Source organism: Micromys minutus (assembly GCF_963924665.1).
Source record: "Micromys minutus genome assembly, chromosome: 27".
NCBI classification, from domain to species: Eukaryota; Metazoa; Chordata; class Mammalia; order Rodentia; family Muridae; genus Micromys; species Micromys minutus.
Genome location: NC_137962.1, coordinates 4651613 through 4670725, shown reverse-complemented (window position 1 = coordinate 4670725; position 19113 = coordinate 4651613).

The window sequence follows — 19113 nt, the reverse complement described above, 5'->3', positions numbered from 1 at the left end:
TCACACATATAATATGTTGTTCTATTTGTGTCTCTGACAGTCTCTGAGATGGCATTACTCTTGTCATTCCTTATGCTGCAGATAATAGCCCCAAGGCTCCCCACCATGACATAGCCAAGAGAATTTCAATATGACATCAGGCAGCTTACCTGAAGGAAGTGTGCCCTTTATCTCTAATTTTGACATAGAGAATCCATTAAAGTTATATTTATTGTCTGAGTAGTTACTATAAGCCTCACATAACTGATGGAGTAAAAGACACTCCAAAATGTTAAGTACCTAGGTCCAAGTCTTTAGGTACAGGACAGTATCAACATGTTTTTCTGTTGCCATTCAACTCATCCTTTTTTCTTTTCTTCCTTCCTTCCTTCCTTCCTTCCTTCCTTCCTTCCTTCCTTCCTTCCTTCCATTTGTCATTTCTTCCTCTCCTTCTTTTCTTTTTCTTTCTTCTCTTCCCATTTTGCTCCTTCCTTCTGGCTTTCCATCCCTCCCTCCCTCCCTTCCTCTCTCTCTTTGTCTCTGTCTGTCTCTGTCTCTCTCTCTCCCCCCTCCTCCTCCTTTTCCTCCTCTCTTTTATTCAGTACAAAGAGGTAAAGCCAATGCCTTACACATACTAGGAAAACAGTCTACCATTGAACTATATATATTTACCTTCCAAGTAAGAGGCCATCGTGAAGCAAAGTAGACTATTTAAGTGTTTAACGTTTGTATTCTCTGAAGGTGAGGTAAACATCCACCTAAGAGATAAGACTCAGACCACAGAATACCTGTTATTCATACAATCTTTGGATGACTGAAATGGTGGCAATATTCATATTTTTCTGATGTTACCTTGATACAAGAATTCAGATGCCTGGGGCCTATACCACATCTAGGGAATCAGAAACCAAGTATCATAACTTAGAAATCTGCATTGGACATGACCATGTGTTTTTGATATGTGGCCAATCTGCAACCCACAACAAGGGTATAGAAGAAACAAAGTGGCTGAGTGATATTTCCCCACCAATAGATGCAAAATGTGTTTGTAGGATAGGCTAGTGGGCTTGTTTCTTAATCTGTAGCACAAATCACACAGCATATGAGTTCATTGCAAGGAACACAGTGTAAACATATGCTGTGCCTGTACCTGACTATCATACCTAACTGAGGATGCAAGTTTTTCTTTTTTCTAATATATGTTCAAAAGCATGCTCATATCATAAAGAGCAGTGCAAGCAGAAGAAATCGACTGCTCCAAAGTATTTCCAGTCTGTGTCTAAGTCCTCACCCCCGTGTGTGTGTGTGTGTGTGTGTGTGTGTGTGTGTGTGTTCATCTCTGAAATTATTATAGTTTCTAAGAACTTCTCTTTTGTTTCTAAGCACTTCTTATATTTCTTGTTTATTCTAATTATAGAATATGTCCACTAGTCTCTCAAACTGGCTCTTATACCTGGTTAGCCACAGGTATGATTGTTTCTATTATGTCAGATCCTCCCTCACACTTTGCTACTTGGGTCAGAAATCAAGATGGAGGTCAGTTTTTCTCAAATTAAACCAGAATTAGACTCTTTGGGCTCTGCCTAGAGCATGTAGACTTAAATATTTTCAATATCATTTATTTGGCATTTTTCAGCTTATAGAGGTGAATCATATTAGTTTTCCTCTCATGTGTATGTGCATGTGATGTGCCTGTTTGTACATGGTATTTCTATGCAGCTATATGTGCTACTCTGCATGTACATATATGCACACATTTTGATAAGATTTAGTAGATAGTAAAGAAGTTCTATCTAGGGGCAAATCTTAACCCTGTAAAACATGAAAAAAGTGTCAAAGGCCACTTAAGTCAGAGAAATAACTCTACTCATTATAAATGGCAATTCATGCTGCTATGATTCCTCTCACAGAAGCTATGATCGTTTGTAAGAAATTCCATTATTTCCTGATTCCCACAAGATTAATTCTCATAGCAATAAAATTAATCTAAGCAAATGACTTCCAGTTATGCCCTGGCTTCCCTCTGGCTGAGTGTCAGAGAAGGAACCTCAGCAAGGCAGGCCACACCATCTTCCACATTTCCACACTCCTTCCTGCTGAAATTAATAAACTGACTTTCTGGTATGACTCTAGACATCTATGTCATGGTATGTAACCGGAGTCAGGCTTATGCCTGTGCACTGACAAGACAATTATATTTCCAATCATCTTCCCCTAGATGATGCCAAGGCTGTACAAGTCAGATACATGTTGTCTTAGCCACTTTTGTAGGACAATCACCAAAGTTACTCTTTATTCCTTAAAAGAGAAATACATAACTTGGGCTACATGGAATTACAATCCTTCAAGACCAGAGAGCCAACTTGAAACCAAAAGGGAAAGACAGGAGTGTGATGTTAAGAGACACAGACCAAATGCTTTAGCATTCTAAACATATTAAATCAGCTTCAGATCCCTTAATTCCAGGCGGCTGGCTACATATAGCATTTTTTTTCAAGTTGGAGCAATTTGTCTACTCTTATCTACTTTTGCTACTTTCATTCTCAGAAGAATTTTAATCATTTATATTACTTAATACTCCATGTTTCTTCTGGGACTTGGTATAGTACTCTCAAGATATACATACTGAGGTCTTGAGAATCAATCCTCAAGGATGCAAAATTAGGAAGGCATTAGACATTGACCTTTCTTCTGAGCTCTGAGTGGTGTGAGATTAAGAACTATTGCCTTATAGGCAGATGGACATATATAATGGACAGGCAAATAGACTCTAAATCACATAGTAGTAAAAGTCATGTTTAGAAAAAATTGAGTGACTGTGTTTTAAGATACAAATACAAATTTAAGAAACAAATAAGCTTATCTTCTCAACAGCAGTGTAAAATGAGACAGGTGACCTGGTTGGCAAGTGAAGAAACTGGGGTATGGTTAATTAATTTGCCTCAAAATTAGGCTCCAAGAAGGTAGCATTTGAAATCTTTGCATAAAAGATGGGGCAAACTATACCTGGGAAAGAGTCTTTCAGACAAAGGAACAGTGACTTAAACACTCAAATAGAGAGAAATTCCATGTATTAGATGAGAGAAAGTAAATCACATAGAGAAGGTACTTAATATAATATAAGTCATTGTTTTCCCATTTCCTGTGAGAATAATATGTGGGCATTTCCTCACCATGGTCATCACTGATTGTGTCATATATGTGAGATCTTTTAAAGATAAGACACACAGTATATTTTTACTCACCCAATATCACAGTAGACCTTTGAAAACTTTAGCTATGCATTTGAAAGTTTACTAACACTAGCTCAGTATAGCCCTTCCAGTTGCCTCTATTAGAAATTACAAAATTAATAGTCACATAAGTCTTTGATTAGTTGCCAATGATCCAAGCTTTGCAGTATTCTGGGCTATTCCTACTCCTTCACAGTGCATGCCTTAGCTTTCACACTGTTGTCCTTATCCCACTTCCAACTGTACTCTCAATCTGAAGACTTTTCTCTACCAGTTAGAGAGTCCATGTAGCTATTCCCTGTCTCTCAACAATTCTTCCCCATGACAAACCCAATCCCAACTTTCCTCTACTCACTCCCTCCCATACAGTTTTCAGCCTCAAAAGAAATAGAACACTTATCATCTTGGCCTACAGGGCCTATAAGATGTAGAAATGAGCCTGGCCACCTTTCCACCTCTTTCCTAATCTTTCCATCATAGCACCACAGGCTTGTACTATTCCTGGAGACCTGATTTCAATGTCTTCCCACAGAATTGGACACTGTTCTTGACACCCTACACGGCCAATTCCATGACATGGAATAGTAGCATTCTATCAAGGTTTTTTTTTTTTTCTGAATACTTATCTAAGGTAGTATGCTTTATTCCTATCTCTGTGTATTTTTAACAGCACCCAGTTTGATTTCCCTTACACTACTTATTTCTACATGACATTAAATTTAAAAAGAAAATGGACCATGTGTGCCCCTTTTACATACATTATGTTAGATGCCCTAGGACAGGGATGAGGGATTTCATACTTCATCAGGCACAGAGTCTGACATTTAACAAGTAACTGGCATTAGTGAAGTCATATGAGCATAATGCAACATTGGGCATTTTCTTCACATTTATTTTGGCATGTAACAACAAGAGAGCATACTTTGGAGTTGCTCATGGTTAAAGCTTATTAGATTTTACTGATTGATGTAAAACTTAAATACATTTTAAACAAATTTTGAAATAACTCCTCAGTCTGCCTACATTCCCAAAAAGTTCTTTAGTACACTCATTCAGGGGAAAACTACCTTTGTATGAGACTTATTCTTTGTTCGAATTCCTGGATCACTGAAAATGCTTATAAAGTTGAAAAAGGCAAAGTCAACAGGTCAATACTTACTGAGTGGTGGAACTTGAGGTTTAAATATCCGTGTAAAGAGTACTACTGCACTTGTAGTCTAAGAAGACAAGAACTCACACTGTAAAATTTACATGCATTGGAGAGAAATCCACAGACATACAACTAGAGAGTAAGATCTCCAGTCTGGTTAGAGAGAAGATGCTGGTTACAGTAGGTATTCTTCTGGTAGAGTCATAATCAGAGGCACATATTTTTCTATTTTCTCCTTTTTACTATCAAGTGCACACCCCTTAATTCTGTTTTTAATCACCACATTAAACACATAGAATACATTAACGAACTAGAGGCCTTTCTGTGACTTTGAGTCAGACAGCTCGGGATTTGTTTGTGCCTTCATACAAACTCCACATTTAGAGACTGGTCACTTTCTTCCTAAATTTCTCTTCATCTTCATGAAACAAGACCTGTGGGCTTCTATTGCAACAGAGCCTCCACCATGATAAATGGGATCCATCTATATAAATCCATATAAATGGGGTCCATCTATAGTGTATAATTGTATATATTTAACCCTCTGTATTTGTTACCTTCTCTAAGCAGGATACCTGCTTCTGAGTGAAGAGAAGTCAGAAATCTTTTGTTGAATACTGTGGAACCTGGAAGCTGGAGGAGTCTGATGTTCTAATTATTACTTAAAGGAGAGCAACTCAGGAATCACTAGTTTGGCATTAAGCAAAAATAAAGGTACTATGCCTTCACGTTGAATCATAGAGATTTACATTTATATTTAATTTACAAACTACCATTGTTTCACTGTCCTTATGTGAGCTCAACAAAGCCCCCTAACCCTTCTAATGCCCTGCAGTCACCATCATTCAGGATTCCTCTCAAGAGGAGGGAATCAAGGAAAAGCTACTTATAAAGATGTGGCCAGAGCTAAGAAGATATCCAAGGGCCACTAAAGCACCCACAGCTAGTAACTGCTATAAGTCATTATCACTTTAAGTCTATGTCTTAGTCCATTTATTGTCTCTGTAAGAGAATAGGGCAGACTGAGTAATTAAGGAAGAAAAACATTACTGATCTCATCTCAAGAACTTGGGAGCTGGGAGGTATAAGGACAGATTTTTCACAAAAGGGGAAGAAGAGAGAATGCAGAAACACAAAAGGGCAGATTTGTTTGACAACAGTCCACTCTACCAGTTATAACAGTAAGTTAATCCACTCTTGAGGGTTGCAGATCTGTGACTCAAGTTCCTACAATTAGGAACATTCAGCATTAATACAATGAAAACTTAGTTTCCAACACATGAATTTTTGGTAATAAACCTGAAGCCAGACCTCTTCCCAACCCACCTACTTCATGTACAGACCATACTGAGTGCATTATTATGTCCCAATAGCCCCCAAAGCTTTGTCATTTGAGGACTACCCACAAAGGTGAGTATAAAGAATCATCTAAGTCCCAAATGGATACAAAACTCATCTTTATCCTATAAAGATTTCTCTGTTGGGATAAACACTAAACATTAGGTGCTGGGCAAGAACTACCTTGAGGGAGCTACAGCAGCTAATGAAATACTGGATGCACTTCAAAGTCAGGAAAACAGAGAAGCAGGCTCTCCTTATGCTAGCCATTCATTCTGCAAATATCTCCCATTGACAAAATTTAACCAGAAGTCAGAAGGCAAAAAATAAACTGATGTGATCTTTGCAAAATTTCCTAAGTGTGGGTCAGGTACAGAAGGGCTGTTACAATGGGTAGACATATAGATTTTGCATAAGTTCATTCTCTAAAGTTTGGAAATGTGCAAAACCTACCTTCAGTAAAGAGGAGCCAGAAGAGAATAAACTCCAGATAGAAGACAGTTCTTTATATATTTTGCTGTCATCAGCTGTGGAATGACTATATCCTGATTTAAAGCATGTTTTCCACTATATTTTCTTTAATTCATGTGCACATTTATGTATGTGCAGATGTATAAGTATTGAGGTAGGTGGCACACTTGCATATACATGAAGAAGATAAAAGACAACCTCAGATAGCATTCCTCAGGTGGCATCCACTTTTTCTCCTGGAATAGTCTTTCACTGACCTAGAACTCTCTAAGTTGGCTAGGTAGGTTGTTCACTGAGTCCCAGGCACTGCCTTTTCAGCTCTGGGATTACAAACATGCAACTGCACACAGCTTTTTTTTGGGGGGGGGGTATGCTGTCTTGGTTTTACACTCGTGTCTTTATATTTTCAAGACAAGCAATTTATCAGTAAGCCATCTCTCTGGTTCCTCCATGACACTTTGTTTGACTGCTTTACTCTTCTGTCTTTGTTGACATATTTGTTAGTGCCAGCATATTTTCCAACACAAGTTTTATTTTGATACTTCCTGGAAGCTGGCAACCTTACTTCTTGACAATTTATGTTTGTCCTTAGGTGGGGCTTGAGAAAGTATCTGGTTTCAGATCCTTGGAAGATTCTTCTTCTCAATTTCAGTCACTCATTGTTTTCTTCTCGGGCTCATATTGCTAGAAACATTTCTGCTTTTACACTTTAGTACACAGACATGTCAAAAGTACTTTGCTAATTGGAGACCTGGGTTTCATCACCTCTTCTTAAATGTCTGATTCTCAGATTATTGAATAGATTTACTGCTTTCTCAGCAGAAGGAGAATGCCCTTTCAAATAAGTAATGAGAAATTATCACCCTCATGTAGTAGGCTTGCAATAGGGAAGCAAATTCAAAAATTTGTGTCTTATTCTTGTGTCCTCCTCTAAGCTGAAGATTCTTCATATGTAAGACAGGTTCATGGCACCTAGAAAATGATGTAATAAATTTACACAAAAGTCTGAATACCTTGCTTAAGACATAGGTGATGTGTGAGAATTCTAACAGAAAAATAAACATTTCTCAGATTCAATAAAGCCCTATCTTCTGAGTACAATGGATATGAAAATGGAGTCAATATAATACATCAGGTCCAATAATGATCAGTCTTCCCACTCTCCATGTATCTCTTAATCCTAGTCTTCAACATTTAAATTTTAAATCCTGCTTAAACATCTTTTCAATGCATATAGAGTCCACAGATGTAAAATATGTTCTGACATTCCTTAGTGATAAGATGGAGGTTAAAAAAATCACATTAAAACATTCTGAGTAAGGTGATGTTAAATGCCCATGTAAATGCTAATAGATGATCCTGGGCTTGTGGGAATACTCTGAATGCTATTTGCATGTCTGCCTTTCCATGTATGACATGTGTCACTCATCTTTTTTTGAATAATTATAAAAGAATCCCTGGATGCTTGATGATTCTGGGGTCCACCCAATAATTCAAACTTTAGCGCCTTCCTTTGGTGAGGTTGCTCAACAAACATGTTGTCCCTTTATTTGTGTTTATTTATTTATTTGTGATGAAAAGTGCATATTATATCATGTGTGTATCATTTACCACCAGATTTCTTTTAATGTTATAAAAGCAATGTGAGCTGACCATAAAGCTTATCTTGATTGTTGGCTTGAGGGCATCTGTAATCGACTCCTGAGACTCAACTTTAGATACATCTATGAGGACATTTTGGGGAAAGACTAATTGCAGAAAAAAGATACTTGGTCAGAATAAACAGCTCATTTTGCTATGTAGCGTCATCTCATGAGCTAGAGTTCTGGACCAACTTTAAATGAGAAAGTGATCAGGACACCAACAGTCAACTTTCACCTTTCAGACTGTAGATTCAATGTGATATCACATGTTCCTGCTACCATGATAAACTATACCCTCACATTGTGACTTAAAACAAAATACAGTCACAAAAGGACACATATGGTATGTATCACATAAGTTGATATTAGGAAAAAAGCCCAGAGTACACATGACACAACTTACAGACTATATGAAGATCAAGAAAAAGGAAGACCAAAGTGTGGGTGCCTTAGTCCTATTTGAAATGGGGAACAAAATAACCCTGGGAGGTTGAGGGTGAGAAGTACTTGGAAGGAAGAGAGGAGAGGGAGAGAAGGAAAATGGGGGATCAGGATTAGTTGTGGGAGGAGGTGAGCAAGATGCCCAAAGGGTCAGGAAATTGAACAGAGCTGTGCATCAATGGAGGATGGGAAATAGGGGCAGCTACCAGAAAGTCACAGATTCCAGAAAAGCACGATATCCCTAGGACCCAATGGGGATAACATTAGGTGAAATATCCAAAAAAGGGGCAATTGTAGAGACCATATCCAGAGGTTAGGAATGGGGCCACCCACCTTTCACAAAATTTTAACTCAGAATTGCTCTTGTCTAGGGACCAGAAGTAGAGCAGAGACTGAGGGAGGGCCATTCCTAACTGGGGGTTCATTCACCAAACCCAGACAGTTGCTGATGCCAGGAAGTGCTTGCTGACAGGAACATGATGAGAACATTTCCTGAGACACTCTGTGAGAGCCTTACTAATGCAGATGTGGATGTTTGCAGCCAAATATCAGACTGAGCATTGGATGCCCAATGGACAAGCTGAGGTAAGCACTGAGGGAGCTGAAGGGGTTTGTAGGAGAAACAATAAAATAAACCAACCAGATCCCTCAGAGCTCCTAGTGACTAAACCACAAACCAAAGAATACACATGGAGAAACCCATGCCTCCAGCTGTACATGTACGGGAAAATGTCCTTGTCAGGCATCAATGGGAGAGGAAGCTCTGGGTCCTGTGAAGGCTTGATGTCCCAGTGTAGGGGAATGATAGTGCAGTAGGTTGGTATGGTGGGAGTGGGTGGGTGGGGTGTACCCTCCTGAAGTTAGGGGGTTTGGAGTGGAGTGGGGAGTTTCAGAAGAGAAACCTGGCAAGGAGATATCATTTGAAATGTAAATAAAATAACCAAAGCAAAAACCTCTTTAAAATTTGCTTTGTTAGATGTTTTGTCAAGAACAGTAAGTAATACACTTATGTAGTCATGGACCGTGGTAGAGCATGACTATAATCCTAGTTCTCCAGAATCAGGGTGGAGTGGCAGGGGCAAGAGCATCATGATGCTAACTTGGGCTAAATACTAAGCCACTGTGTCAAACAAAAGATGACAAGAAGAGAAAGCAAGTAACACAAGGCAAGTGCAGTTCGTAGTGCTTTAGAAACAACACTCAATGGTGTTAACAACTATTAGAGAAGAACCATTGTCATATTTAGATCTAAAAAAATATCTTAGGTGACTTAGTTCATTGTGTCTGAGGAAACTGAAACTCAGGAAAATGGGCTCACAACTCAACACAGGTTACCATGTTGCTGCTATAAAGCCGGGTTTCCTCACTTCTGTTGAGATTTTTCTGGCCATAAAAACATCCACCAAAAAAAAAAAAAAAAAAAAAAAGAAAAAAAAAAAAAAGAAAAACCAAAAAAACCCCAAACAAACAAACAAACAAACAAAAACATAAACAAAGAAGAAATCTACATGTCCTGTCATTTGGACTGAGATATTGTTTGCAAAGACCTGGAAATTTGAAACAGATTCTTGCTTGCTACCACTCTTCCCTAGAAAGTTTCAGAATGGGCTGTAGGTTTCACAGTTCCTTGATTTATAGGTGAGAAAATGAGTAGGCGGTTTTAATGGTCTCTGGCAGAGAAAACCTGGGAAGAAACGTGTTTTCTTGTTTTGATGAAAGAATAATACCAATACAATTTAATTTCCATTATAGCTGTGTTTAGGTTGTTTATATCTGTTTTTCGATCTTGCAGCACACACATATCTAGAAATTTCTTGTGATTAATTTAGCTAAAATTTGCCAGTATAGTTTATCTGTTTCATAAAGAACCAACTCTGTTTCTTTTTGTTTCTGCTTCAAAAAATCACTGCTTAATTTTTATTGTCATTTTTATCACTAGTTGAGATTTGCCATTTTTGTTTTGTGTTTGTCTTTTTCTTTGCTTTTTAGAGAATCTGAGACTCCATCATATGTTTATATTGACATATGTTTGAGGTTTTCATGTAGATATTGATAATTATAAAATTCTTTTTAGAGTTGCCTTTGTTGGGTTCTAAAGATTCTGATGAATTTTCCTTTGTTTTTATCCCAGAAATTTTTATATTTCCTTTCTAATTTAAATGCCAAACTAAACATTAATAATGTACTGTTCAATATCTACAAGTTTGCATAGTTTTTATTAATGTTGATTTCGATCATCATGATTGATAAATACAATGAATTTTGTATTTTTGTATTTTATTACTTGATTTAGATGTGATATATAAAATAGTTTCAAATGTGATGTATTTTTGAAAAGCTGACATGGGTCATTAGTAAGAATGTGTATTCTGTAGCTGTTACATGGGATATGCTGTAGATGTCTGTTGAGTCCATTTGCTGTGTGGTTCAACTCAACTTTGGTGGCTTTGAGTTTGATATTTTCATCTGGATAACTTGTCTGCTGATAAAAGAGGACTCTGGAAATCATTCACTGTTGTATTTTGACCTATGTATCCGGTCAGGTCAATATACATTTATTTTATAAAATTAGGTACATTAATATTTGATACATACATCTTTAAAATCATTATATAGCTTTAATTGGATTCACTTTAGTAATATTACAGCCTTTTATCATTTTTGACTAAATCTGCCTTAATGTCTGCTTTGCAAGATATAAGTATAGCTACTTTAACTTACTTGCAGTTTTTAATTGCTTAGAGTATAATTTGCTGTCTTTTTACTTTTAGTTTGTGTTGTTGTCAGTGAGTTGTATTTCCAGTATGCAGCATACAGTTGGGCTTTGCTATCTTGAATCAATTTAACCAATATTTGTATTATGGATTTTAATTGGACAATTAAGACTGTTCAAGTTTATTATTTGAAGTAATGGGGTAACAATTTTTATCTTCATTTTAGGGATTTGATGATCCACTGAGTTAATAACATGTGATTCTTTCATACGTCTCATTTATCTATGGTCCTATTAAAATTATTCTTAGAAAGAAATGTTTATTATCCCCTCTTCATGAACCTTCAGAGCATCCAGAGACGCAAAGCTCCATTAATAAGGCCATAATTACTAAATGAATTTAAATTCCTAAATTTTATTATAAGTAGAGGGTTTAATGTCAAATATTATCAGTGAACTGAAATGTAAGCATGCTGTTTTCTTAAAAAATAAGTTATTAATATGAAAAAGAATTACTGATGACCTGTAAAGTACATCAAGAAAAGAGAGAACTTGGGATTGTGTTTTCAGTGGCTAAAAAGGTTTTGGAAGAAAGAGGGTCTATTGAATGGATTGAGACAGAAATCAACACCACTTAGACTTGAAAAGCCACCAACAATGACTACTTACTTAACAGTTATTGTGATCCACTCTCTTCACCATGCTTAAAATTGTCATTTTATTATGATTATTTTCTTCTGACATCTCTGGGTGAATATGCATCTGTGCATACTACTAGCAATAATTAACCAATGTCCGAAGCACCATCACATGTTTCTTAAACAAAATATGCATTTCTCATAAATCATATTTTAAAATCATTGCCATTACCCCTTGAATAGTAAATGACTATGCACACATTTTAGATAAGAATCTGAAATATCAGGCAATGTAAATATTGTGTCAGTGCCTAATGAGATCCAAACACAGATGTCATACCTCCTAAGTATGTTTTTTTTCCCACCCAAATTCCACGAGTCAGTGTCTTTGTATGAGTTGTCTCTATTTGCATTCTGACCAGTGTTGATTTCTGAAGACTGAGGGAAACCATTTTCATTATTAATGACCATATATAGACTAGAAAGCAGTGTATGTAAGAACCTAGAACCTTCCTGACTGACTGTTGAAGTCACTGAATGCTATTGTATAGTGAGGACAATAAGAGGGAAATGGGGAATTAGAAGTAAAGTAAGTCTTTGATGTGTCTAGGTTATATTTCTGAATCTTAAAATTAGTGTGATCTTATTGGACTTATTTCACAGAGTTTTCAGGGTAGATTAGAGACAGTGAAGTCCTTGGCAAGATGTGTGGTACAAAGTAAGGATCTAAACAGCACCTAATTTCTAGAAGTTAGCCTACAAGCAATGTCCTTCTCATCTTCAAGTCTCAAGAATATGTGTGCATCATAACACTAACATGACAGACACAGAGGTACAGTGTGAGTTCCAAGTCCATTCTACTTGTACAAGGTGTACTGCCAAATTTTCTATCTTTACAACTCCAATATACAGTAGATAATATATAACAGACACTGGAATATAGCATTCACTTTATTAGCTGCAAAGGGAGTTTGCTGATCATTCTTCAGTATTTCTAAATTCTCATGGATTTTTATAAGTCTGAATCTTTCTTCCATTTGCCCTACACACATTATTATTTCCATTCAGCTGAAATACACAAAAAGGTCAGCAGACTGTCCTTTCAGTGAAGGTAGCTGGATTTGAAAGCATTATTTTGAGGAAACTATCTGCTTGATTGACTTGTGTTAGATGAGATGTACAAGCCTTCAGATTGACAAGTCAAATATGCTACATCTAATCCTTTACACATTGGCAAAACAACTTTTATGTTCTAACTGGGTTGCTGTAAAATAATTTCTGAGACTACTACAGGCCAGTCGCTGGGCTAGATGATAGAATTTAGGCAGATAGAGGAAACAGCCTGGAGTCATGATGCACAGGAGGACCACGTGGGCCTTCTAGCATGCCATCCATGTTTCCACACAATGACAGACAGGAACACCCTGTCAGTAAGCAGTCATGCTGGCAGTCCCAGAGCCTTAAAGTTGATGGGGTTTGTGAGGAAGCCCACATGCATGCTACCAAATTCTCAGTACTCGCCTTCAAGCAGCACAGCATCCTGGGTTCTGCATTGCACTCATCACCACTCTCCATATTGTTGGCTGTGTCAGCGTTAGTTATTACCACCACATTTGTGTTCCTCTCTATCTCCTTTTCTGCCACTATCGAACCAAAGGGAAGTCCTTCTTCCATTATTGCTTCTTCCAAATTAACGGTGCTTACAATGGAAAAATGCTACTTTGGGTGGGATAAAGACTGTTTTTCTTGTCTATGAATTACTTCAGTTGTCATTTTAGTTCCTATTTCTCTGGGGTGGACCTCACTTGGAATGATAGCAGTGGGATGTAGAGAAGCAGCCAGATACATGTCACAATACTACATTGTACTCCATACATTTTATAATTATTATGTGTCAAATAAAAACTTACGTAAATAAAGCCTGTAGGAACTATATCAATTGGAATGGCAGAAATGGCTACATGTTCTCCAATTTTAACTAGCAGTTTAACTTTGTCTTATATGTGGGGACAGGTCATCTATAAAAGTGACTGTGTTTGGTAAATTTTCACAATACTAACTTATCTATCATTCATATTTGTTCAAGGGTATGTATTATACGATTGTCTGGTAGATGGCTTAAAGGATGCCGAATTAATAGATTTCTTCTTCTATGCTGTTCTCTAGCCATTTAAATTCTTTTAACCTACAATACAGTAGGATGGTGGGAGTGCCATCTTCACAGTAAGGTGAGGGGATGGGAGACATAAGCACGACACAGGAGCAAAAGGAAGGATGTTGGACCCCAGATGACCATAATGTAACTGTATCAAGTACAGGCTTCCCATGTCCGAATCCTGAAGATTCATTACCATAGCAGTTTCTTCATTAATATACAAAGAATTTCAATGAAACGTTAAAATGATATGAAGTAGAGATAGCAGTGAACTACACAGCATCATTAAATGACGCTATCATTTTATTTGTGTAAATGCCTACTTTGACCTATGGCCAGTTATGTCTTCTAGGACTATATTCAATGATAATTTGTGAGCTGATTTTTACCAATAGATTAAGAATCATGCTGTTGCTTTTCATCTTTTTTTTTCTGTTTCTGCCTCTCTGTATGTCTGTCTCTCTCATTGTCTCTCTGTCTCCATCTCCTTCTGCTCATCCCTCCCTCCCTTTCTATCCTTCACCCTCCCTCCCCCTCTCTGTATGTGTGTGTGTGTTTGCATACTTCTACCCCTACACTTGTTTGTGCATGCATTTGTTCTAGGTTGGCAGAGCTCTGGTTATCACCTAGGTCCTGGTGCCTGTTACCGTTTGAAGAAAGAAAGGCATGTTTGCCATTGTGGTTTTGTTCTTTTGTCCTTTGCATGGTCACACATCAAAGGGTGTCTTCGAGAATCCCAACTACCCTGCCCGACTCTCCCCGTACATGCATTGATCTTTCTTTGCTTACTTTTTTTCTCTATTTTGAACATGTAGTCAGTTTCCTGGAATTCTCCTTCCCTCTCTTGCTTTGTGATGAACACCTGTCATCTGTTTGTTTGCTCACTTGGTTGTTAGACAAGCAGCAATGCTATTCCTGAGAGGGCCTTACCTACTTTGCAAGCTTTGGGAGCTCTCGTAGCTCCCTGCTGCCAAAATGGCATAGCCTTATCCTCGTCATCCTTGGTATGAGTGAAAATACCTTGGCCTGCCTCAAGTTGAGTCTAGTATTTTTTTCTGATGAACTATCTAGTCTCCCCCTTCATCCACTCAGTTGTAGAGAACCACTCTAGAGTTGCTGAAATTTTTTTCTCTCCACTTGAAGCAATCATTCTAATACCACTATGTGGCATTAATACATGGACTTCTCTGTAATTGCTTGTTAATGTCAATTGGTGGCTGGTGGATTTGCCATCTACAGAAGCCTGACTAGAATGGCCACTGCTGAGTGTGCTGAGCTTTGTGATGTGCCTGGTGGAGATCAATACTCTATTATAGGAGCAGCCAGCTGTCAGATAGACACTCTGGGGTCTTCTCTCTTGCCTTTAGGTACATTGATGCTGGGAATGCTTAGGTGGCAGTCATGGAGGCCGTGGGTGACAGAGTCACTAATGAACCCACCAAATCCCTACAGCTCCGCTGTGATTGGTGTCTCAGTGTAGCAGAATAGCAATGCTGGCTGTTAACCTCTACATTTAGAAGACCTTCAGGCCAAACTAACTGGATGTGTAGTGTGCACAACAGCTTCCCTTTGTTATGTCCTCCATGTGAGTCAGCCACAAATTTGGAAGCAGGAGACTGCTGGAAACACAATTGAAAGAGAACTTATAGACACTATGAATTCCTTCCCTTCCCTTTTCTTCTCTCCTTCCTCCCTTCCTTTCTTTCTTACTTCTTTCTTCCTTTCCTCTCCATTTTCTTCCCTTTCTACTTTCATCCTGCCCACCTGAGAACTTTTCTTACTGCAGGTAGAACCAAGGACACTGACATACTCCCCATGATTATGATAATCACCTTGCATGTATTTATCGAGCATATACAATATACCAGGAAATCCACTAAACTATTATTTCTTCTTTTTCTCTCATTTAATTCTTGCAACACTGTAAATTAGAGATGTCTCTTGTTAGTGAGGAAATTTGTTCTCCCGTGACATGTTATTTGACATGTTTGAAGTCTCACATCTTTAGACTTAGTCTCCAGCCAGTAACTGCCATCCAGCCCGTAAAGACCATGCTGCTTACAGTCACAGAGCTAAGACTCCACACAGAGGAGTGGTGAAGACATTCAGGGCATTGTTCTTTGAAGATGCCAAGCAGACAGCATTTTAATGACTATGTAGGGTGAAACTTTCAAAACTTTGGCTATAAATTATGAACATATACAGCACCTACCTTAATGAACACCACTTCATGGGCACTTTTCAGAGGTACACATTTGCACAATCCCAGTGCAGTTAGACAAAGGACACTTCTGCTGGCCCTTCTTGCCCTCTCTAATACGGTACAATTACTACTCTCCTTTACATCAGCACAGATTAGCTTTCCTGGCATTGACCTTTATGTCAGTTGACTGATATACCAGACATTCTTACAATTGTTTGGCTTATGTTCGAGATCCATTCACTCAGCAGATAAGTCATTTACCAGGCTTTTTTTCCTACACAGTACTTACTGTTTTAATATTTTGTTTCTAATTCTCACATGTATGGTGCTTTGGTTGTTTGCTCATTATATTGTAATTTCCTATCAGGCATGAGCTGATATTGTATTTTGGCTGACCACATTTTAAATATACACCACTATTTCATACCATGCAGAATAACATCTTAACATAGGAAAGGATTTAAACATATTACTTTTTCTTTTTCTTTTTAATTTTCTCCTTTATTTTTTGGATACAAGCAATCTGCCTGTATATATGTCTGTGAATGCAGTGCTCCAAAAGGCCAGAAGACACCCCTGGCACTGTCACTATATATGATGGTTGAGTTACCATATGGGTACTTGGAATCAAACCTGGGTCTTCTGGAAGAGCAGCCAGTGACCCTAACCACTGAGCGACTACTCAAGCCCTGAATCTACCTTATGGAAAATGGAGTTACAGAATCAGAGTCATTCAGTAAGTTTGAACTGAACTAAGTGAAAAAATATAAGCAAAGAAGTTGTTATGCTTTGTCTCCTGGAAAATGTCTCCTAGAAAAGGAGGACAATACAACCAGGATGGATTCGATCCACAGACATGTTACAGTGTAGTAATCTTAAGGCAGAACGCATTTTTGAAGTACAATAGACCTTTGCCATTCATTGGGCCTATAAGATTCTCAAATGTCCTGCCACAGTTGCACATCATAGTATTCCTTACCTTTGAAATTCCGGCTGGAATATCAGTCTATAGATTTACAAAGCCCTGAAATTCCCAGACATAGCAGCTAATGATCTATTTCTATCTCACTTAGTTTTCTTTACTTATTACCTAAGAAAACTTTGTGGAATTAGTGGGTATCTTGGGGAATACACTCTCTTTTCTTCTATCTGCCAACCAGAGTTTCTGAACCAAATTATTTGAGAATACTTGGCTTCTAAAGATGAGATTCTTTTTTTCTGTTACACTAAAAGAGCAAACCAGGAACTGACTACAGACAGCACAAGACTCTATTTGGATGTGGCCCACTGAGGTCAGTATTCGTAATAGATAGGTTGGGATGAGCACCTTGGCCTCAAGTTTGTGGCCTTGATGCTTCAGGTTTAGATCAGGTCTTTCCATAGTGTAGAGCTAGCATTTCAAAGTCATCAACTTCTTATGTGATATGCTAGAAATAACCTACAAGAGTTGGCATGCTTAATCTAGACTTCTTGCTTAATGGCTATATAACCTTCACTAAAGAATTCTGTTTGGGAATGAAGTAAATAATAACATGATGCTACAGGAAGAAAATTCTACTAAACATTTTGACATACCGCTGTCACTGCTGAGTATGTTTATTGTAGGGCTGCTCAAGTATATCTTTCCTTCCTATTGTTTTATTTTCTGCTTTCACACATAAAACTTGTATCTGAGTCAATGGCTTTTGCATAAAAGGTGCATTTTTATTTTCTTCATTTTTTATGGAAATCTCAGAACTTCTACCTATGACTAAATTAATATTTCAGGGACTAGAGAATTGCATCAGAGGGTAGGAGCACTTGATGCTATTCTAGAGGACCTGAGGTTTGTTCCTTACATCCACATCTACGGGCTCACAAACTCTTGTTGTGATCAGCTCTAAGGGATCCTGATGGCCTCTGAAAAGCACCTATATACATGTGGCTTACAGACACAGATAAATGAACACAATAATGTCTCAGCAACCAGTATTTCCCTTTCCTAACCAATGCTTTATAAATCACTAAATACTCTTCTAAACCATAGATGTCTAGGTCACACACCTTCTTAACCAACACCAGACTACACTTTCTCAAAAGTTCCTACATTCCTCGAGGCACTATTCCAGGAACACTGTAATCCTAAAAAAATGCCATCATCCCTTGGTCATCAAAGGTGAAATGTCTCTGCCCTGCAACATTTCATTTTAGGGTACACAATTGCCTTTGTTTTCCTGTTGCTGTGACAAATATAAGAAATATCAACTTAGAGAAAAGGGGCCTAGCATTTAGCTCATCATTCAAGGCGCAGTCCACCGTGGCAGAGGAGCCAAGGCAGCAGGAACTTGAAGCAGATCTATCACCTTCACTATCAGACAGCAGAGGCCTGTGAGTGAAATCTAGTGCTCCATTAATTTCCCCACTTACACAATCCAAGATCCTATTCAGGGAACAGTGCTACCCACAGCAGAGAGTCTTTCTGGCCTAAATTATGCAATCAAGATAATTCCCAACAGATGTGCCCAGAGGCCTTCCTCCAAGGTTATTCTAGATTCTATCAAGTTGATGATTAACATTAATCATCACAAGAGGTGAACCTGTGCAAGATGGAGATCTATGTGACACCACAGTCTGACAGTTCTATTCCCAGCACTGTGCAGAATGCTTCACTAACTTAGTTTGCAGTGCTGTCAGAGTCTGTCTGAAATCAAAGATGGTCCCACTTAAATCTCTATCTGCACAAGGGAAGTATCTCCAAATAGAAACCATGTATACATTGCCAATAGCTTATTAGATGGAAAGCACTAATCCATTAAATTGAGGTAAAACCTAATGATAAGAGATGGTGCTTTTGTTACTTTTTTTCAGTGCTGTGATCAAATAGTGAAAAAAATCAACTTAAGGGGAGGAGGGTTTACTTTGGCTCACAGACAAGAGGATGCAGCCATCGTAGTAAGGAAGGCTTGGAAGGAAGATTGAAAGGTGGCTGGTCACACTGCATTTAAAGTCAAAAGAGAAAGTGGATCCAGGCTTTCACAACACAACACTCACTGTAGTGACTGTAACATCATCATCAAGATTCTACTGTCTAAAGGTTCGGACACCCAGCTGGGTCCAAACCTTTAAATACATTCATACTACAACAGAAGGGAAATAATGTGTGGTTTTGT